Source organism: Trachemys scripta, chromosome 1 (genome assembly GCF_013100865.1).
Source record: "Trachemys scripta elegans isolate TJP31775 chromosome 1, CAS_Tse_1.0, whole genome shotgun sequence".
Taxonomy (NCBI): Eukaryota; Metazoa; Chordata; order Testudines; family Emydidae; genus Trachemys; species Trachemys scripta.
Window position 1 is genome coordinate 222,528,499 of NC_048298.1, and position 6,925 is coordinate 222,535,423.

The following is a 6,925-nucleotide window of genomic DNA, read 5'->3' on the forward strand; positions in this document are numbered from 1 at the left end:
CTTCATCCTGCTTAACTCAGACCATTTCTCCAATTTGTCCAGATCATTTTGAATTATGACCCTGTCCTCCAAAGCAATTGCAATTCCTCCCAGTTTGGTATCATCTGCAAACTTAATAAGCGTACTTTCTATGCCGATATCTAAGTTGTTAATGAAGATATTGAACAGAGCTGGTCCCAAAACAGACCCCTGCGGAACCCCACACATTATGCCTTTCCAGCAGGATTGGGAACCATTAATAACAACTCTGGTTATCCAGCCAGTTATGCACCCACCTTATAGTAGCCCCATCTAAATTGTATTTGCCTAATTTATTGATAAGAATATCATGCGAGACCGTATCAAATGCCTTACTAAAGTCTAGGTATACCACATCCACAGCTTCTCCCTTATCCACAAGCCTCGTTATCCTATCAAAGAAAGCTATCAGATTGGTTTGACATGATTTGTTCTTTACAAATCCATGCTGGCTGTTCCCTATCACCTTACCACCTTCCAAGTGTTTGCAGATGATTTCCTTAATTACTTGCTCCATTATCTTCCCTGGCACAGAAGTTAAACTAACTGGCCTGTAGTTTCCTGGGTTGTTTTTATTTCCCTTTTTATAGATGGGCACTATATTTGCCCTTTTCCAGTCTTCTGGAATCTCTCCCGTCTCCCATGATTTTCCAAAGATAATAGCTAGAGGCTCAGATACCTCCTCTATTAGCTCCTTGAGTATTCTAGGATGCATTTCATCAGGTCCTGGTAACATGCAGGAATCTCTCTTTTCTAAGTGATTTTTAACTTGTTCTTTTTTTTATTTTATCTGCTAAACCTACCCCCTTCCCATTAGCATTCACTATGTGAGGCATTCCTTCAGACTTCTCGGTGAAGACTGAAACAAAGAAGTCATTAAACATCTCTGCCATTTCCAAGTTTCCTGTTACTGTTTCTCCCTCTTCACTAAGCAGTGGGCCTACCCTGTCTTTGGTCTTCCTCTTGCTTCTAATGTATTGATAAAAAGTCTTCTTGTTTCCCTTTATTCCTGTAGCTAGTTTGAGCTCATTTTGTGCCTTTGCCTTTCTAATCTTGCCCCTGAATTCCTGTGTTGTTTGCCTATATTCATCCTTTGTCATCTGTCCTAGTTTCCATTTTTTATATGACTCCTTTTTATTTTTTAGATCATGCAAGATCTCGTGGTTAAGCCAAGGTGTTTTTTGCCACATTTTCTATCTTTCCTAAACAGCGGAATAGCTTGCTTTTGGGCCTTTAATAGTGTCCCTTTGAAAAACTGCCAACTCTCTTCAGTTGTTTTTCCCCTCAGTCTTGATTCCCATGGGACCTTACCTATCAGCTCTCTGAGCTTACCAAAATCTGCCTTCCTGAAATCCATTGTCTCTATTTTGCTGTTCTCCCTTCTACCCTTCCTTAGAATTGCAAACTCTATGATTTCATGATCACTTTCACCCAAGCTGCCTTCTACTTTCAAATTCCCAACGAGTTCCTCCCTATTTGTTAAAATCAAGTTGAGAACAGCTTCCCCCCAGTAGGTTTTTCAACCTTCTGAAATAAAAAGTTGTCTGCAATGCAGTCCAAGAATTTGTTGGATAGTCTGTACCCCGCTGTGTTATTTTCCCAACATATATTCGGATAGTTGAAGTCCCCCATCACCACCAAATCTTGGGTTTTGGATGATTTTGTTAGTTGTTTAAAGAAAGCCTCATCCACTTCTTCCACCTGGTTAGGTGGCCTGTAGTAGACTCCTAGCATGACATCACCCTTGTTTTTTACCCCTTTTAGCCTAACCCAGAGACTCTCAACACTTCCATCTCCTATGTCCATCTCTACCTCAGTCCAAGTGTGTACATTTTTAATATATAAGGCAACACCTCCTCCCTTTTTCCCCTTTCTATCCTTCCTGAGCAAGCTGTAGCCATCCACACCAACATTCCAATCATGTGTTTTATCCCACTAAGTTTCAGTGATGCCAACAATGTCATAGTTGTATTTATTTATTAGCACTTCCAGTTCTTCCTGCTTATTACCCATACTTCTTGCATTTGTATATAGGCATCTAAGATACCGGTTTGATCTTTCCTCCCCGTTTTGTTCTGACACTCCTTTCTCTCTGCCAATATAGCCCACACTCTCTCTCACTTCCAACCCATCTCCCAGGTCTCCATGTTCCCCACTTACCTGTAGGCTTTGCTCACCTGTCCCCGTCGAACCTAGTTTAAAGCCCTCCTCACTAGGTTAGCCAGTCTGTGTCCAAATAGGGTCTTTTCCCTCCTCGAAAGGTGAACGCCATCTCTGCCTAGCAGTCCTTCCTCAAATAGCATCCCGTGGTCGAGGAAGCCAAAGCCCTCCTGGTGACACCATCTTCGCAGCCAGGCATTCACCTCCATGATGCATCTGTCTCTGCCCGGGCCCCTACCTTTGACAGGAAGAATCGAAGAGAATACCACCTGCACTCCAAACTCCTTCACCCGTACTCCTAGGGCCCTGTAGTCACTCTTGATCCACTCAGTGTCACATCGCGCAGTATCATTTGTGCCCACATGGATGAGTAGCATGGGGTAGCAGTCAGAGGGCTGGATAGTCCTCGACAATTCATCCGTAACATTTCAGATACAGGCTCCCGGCAGGCAGCATACCTCCCGAGATGAAATGTCAGGGTGACAGATGGGCGCCTCCGTCCCCCTCAGCAGAGAGTCTCCTACCACCACTACTCCACGTTTCCTAGTCGCAGTGGTGGCAGCAGACCTCCCAGCCTTAGGGGTATGAGGCTTCTCCTCCTTTACTGTCGGGGGTGATTCCTTCTTTCCTGTATCAAGAAGAGCATAACGGTTACCTATTACCATGGTGGGAGGGTTTGGAGCAGGGGTGGAGCACTGCCTGCTGCCAGAAGTAACTAGCTGCCAGTGTCCACCCTGAGCCATCTCCTCCTCCACCAGTGGTGTATCAGCAGTAGTAAATGTTGCTATTTAATTAGACTTTTTTACACCATGTAAAAGGTGTATTAGCCACCCTGCTCCTTAGTCCCTTCTTTAGTTTCTCAGAGTCACTCCATGTTCTCGGTCCTTTTGCCACACCCCTTTCACTGGAATTCTGCAATTCTCCCTCGCTTAGGTTGACGGCAGAGTACAGTGGCTAGGCTCACAGGCCCTTGGAACTTGTCAGGACCCTCTGATATAGGCACCTACTCATCTCTCTTCAAAGATGAATGACCAGTGTGAATTTCCCAGACTAATCAGTTCTTTCCTAAAAACAAGATATTTATTTAGTAGAGAAAAGCATAGAGTAGAAAGATGATTTAAAAGCAAAACAAACATGAATGCATCTATTTCCCCATATGGCCCTCAGTGACTGATACCTGTAGAGAAAGGAAACACTGCATCTTAACTAAGGAAGGTGTAATTAATTTAGTCCTTCTATATTATTCTGTGATCGAGTGCAATTAAGTATCAACTGAGTGTTCATTATTTATTTATTTAGTAATCTGAATGTAATAAATTGCCTATCTGATTACTAGGTGGTAAATAATGATTGAGAAAACATAGTATGGATAAATATCCTGAATACAAATAAAATACAAAGATTCCCAACCAGGCCCCATTACAACATAGCAAAGTATAACATAGTCATCCTATGATCATCAGCACATAATAAATCCACAACTCAATATGCCTACATAAAATAAAACAGACATAAAAAATAAAATATCACAGCTAAAAACTGGGACCTCAGTGAGGGACATTAGCCAATATTCAGAGCAGACACAGTGCTTCCCCTCCACCCCCCGCACCCCAGACATTGCCCTCCTATCAAGGTATCAGGCAACTCTGTCCAGATCAGAACAATCTTATCCATGTAGTAACATGAAAATTACTCAAAGCAAGAAAAATTTGACTCTGACCCCACATGGAAACTGTCCAGATAAAATAGGCTGTCAATTGCCCAGAATAGCTCCACTTCTCAGCACTTTGCAGACACTATGATAGAAATGAAGAAACCCTTCTTTGCCTCTTGCATAGTAACAACGAAGGGCTTCAAGGGCTTTCTATGTCACAGTTAGTTCAAGTTGGAATGAAAATTTTGCCACCAGCACTCCAGCTTGTTCTTTCTGTATTTTATTGAGTGAACTGTCTTCAGAAATCAGAATGCCTAATCCACCTAACTCTGCTGCTGCTGCTCCCAAGACGGGCTCTAAGAAAGCAGTGACTAAGACTCAGAAAAAGGGAGATAAGAAGTGGTTCAAGACAAGGAAGAAGAGTTACTCTATCTACATGTATAAAGTGCTGAAGCAGGTTCACGCTGACACCAGCATTTCTGCCAAAGCAATGGGTATTATGAACTCTTTCGTCAATGAGGGCATTGCTGAGGAGGCATCCTGCCTGGTTCATTAAAACAAGTGCTTGACCATCACTTCCCAGGAGATCCAGACCGCTGTGCTCCTGCTGCTGCCGGGGGAACTGGCTAAGCATGCTGTGTTCAAGGGCACCAAGGCTTTTATTAAGTACACCAGCAGCATGTAATAGGTACCACAGTCTTCCCTCTTGAATCATCTGGTGTACACCATCTCTGTAATTTGGTGGACCTGTGAAGATGGACTAAAGGAAAATAAATTTAGGAACAGTTGTACTAATAATCAGAATCCAATGAATATTATAAAGTCCTATCAGGCCATCAATAGAGTGGTCAACTGTATAATATTCTGAAACAGGTTTTAATGCCTTTATGTAGCTTTGATGCCAAAATGATCACAGACCTCATTCAAATGCATAGGTGTGCTAAAGCATTCTCCTTCTCGCTCAACTGAGACCATTCTGTAGTGCAAAACAGCACCACACTAATGAGGGGGCATGGAATTTGGCTACCAGTCAGCCTACTGGTCAATGATATTACCCTGGGGGGGGTCTATTAGAAATGTACTGGTTCCATCAGTCTTGCAGGACAGAACATTAACAATGATCCGTTTCCCTCATAGGAAAGATACTTCCCAACTTCAAACAGGAAGGGGTGATGGTGAGTTTATGACAACTGTGAAATCTCCATACCCAGTTCAAACAACTGATACAGAGGATGTATAAATTGAGCAAGAAACCACTTAGTAGTAGGTAGTGTTATGGCTATCATAATAAATATGAGATTGAGAAGTAATCCAAAAGAGTTGTCATTTACATGGGAGTTGAAGTCAACTAGAATAATCTTACAGGCATATTTGTCATCTAGGGAAATCTGCATTTATTCACTATTAATTTTTCTTAATGAATATTGGGGCACGAAAGGTTTGAGTTTTCTAATTATAGGACAAGCTTAATTTGGATGCAGATTTTTTACACTTTCCCATCTTATTAACCTCAACCCTGATCACCTTCCTGGATGTGGTAGGATAATTTACACTCTTTCACTTGTTTAATTTAGGCCACTGACACAACAGCTGCTAACTATGATAGTACATACCTTGTGCTGAATTGGCTAGGGATGTTGTTAAACACTGCCTGTATTTAAACTCTTATTCCTGTATATTCCCTTCCATCACAAAAATGTGCATGAGCTGAATGCCTACCAGTTTGGGATCTGCTGCTACTGGATCTGCATATATATGGATCCACAGCTTCTCTCATGACCCATCTTCTCCTTTTGACTGCTCTATGCAGGCCTGCAATGGAGACTCTTATAAAAACAGTAGGAGGTGCACAGAGCTTTTACAGGACTTGAATGGGATAGAAGGTCCAAGGTTGGCCATCCAAAAGACGGGTGAATTTCACTCTGCAAGCACAAAGATTTGAATTTTACTGAAGGATAGCATTTGTGCTATTAAAAATTGCTTTCCTTTTAGAGTAGCTATATACTGAACACAATAAATTACTCTAATTTAATGAAGGAAGAAATATAACAGTACAGAACATTTGCAACTAATATTGAACATTCACAGTAGAATAAACACAGGAACTAAACACCTTGTTCAAAGACTTTGAAAAATGAATGGCAAGGCAATTAATAAAGGCTAATTTGTTGTTAAGTTAGAAGAAGAACACTTTCAGATGCCGTGTTTGTGCAGGCAACTGTTCCTGTTGAGAGATTGATTGGGATGTTTCCATTGAGTGTGTAATGAGAAAACATTGACATTTGCAGTTCAGTTGTTTGGGAAGTGAAAGCAGTAGAGCTACAAGAAACTGGATTTTTGAAACTGTTTTCTTTGGTTGGTTTATCAGCTCCATTATTGATAAGATTTTCACAGGGTCTGTGTTGATGCCACGTATGATAAGAAGATTCATTTTAGGGATTGATGTCTGGTTTTACTTCAAGTAGCCAGCATCAATGGTAACTTAAAACTAATCTAGCTCTGCTTTGAATATGAGTGTAGATGAGATCTGCTTATTTTCTTAATAGACCTGTGTTGCTCCAAAGATTTATTGTTCCTTGATACTATGTGTGTGTTTATGTGAGTGTGTTTAAGTGTACATTATATTATGCACATTATAAAATACTCACTCTCTCACACACACATAAACACAGGCACTATATATAAAATATACACTCAGACATGTCAAGGAAAAGTATATCTTTGGAGCAATACTTGTTTACAGGTCTGTCTCATCTTATGCTGGGGTTATGTTCCACGGTCAGCGCGTAAAGCGAAAATCGCGTATAGTCAAAATGACCCTTGAAAATCCCTTAAATCACCCAAAAAGTACAATTTTGTGTATACAACCCTGTACAGTACTATGTATTGTATACAGCAATGTACAGGTTTCAGAGTAGCAGCCGTGTTAGTCTGTATCTGTAAAAAGAACAGGAGTGCTTGTGGCACCTTAGAGACTAACAAATGTATTAGAGCATAAGCTTTCGTGGACTACAGCCCACTTCTTCGGATGCATACTCTACTGCAATGTACAGTACAGTATATAATAAAGACTACATATGCAAAATTTAATTT

At 41.1% G+C, this 6,925-nt stretch overlaps 1 pseudogene; it reads left to right on the plus strand.

Moving 5' to 3' along the window:
• Positions 1-4,142: 4,142 nt before the first annotated feature.
• Positions 4,143-4,517, plus strand: LOC117878492 (annotated as a pseudogene).
• The last annotated feature ends 2,408 nt before the right edge of the window (positions 4,518-6,925 follow it).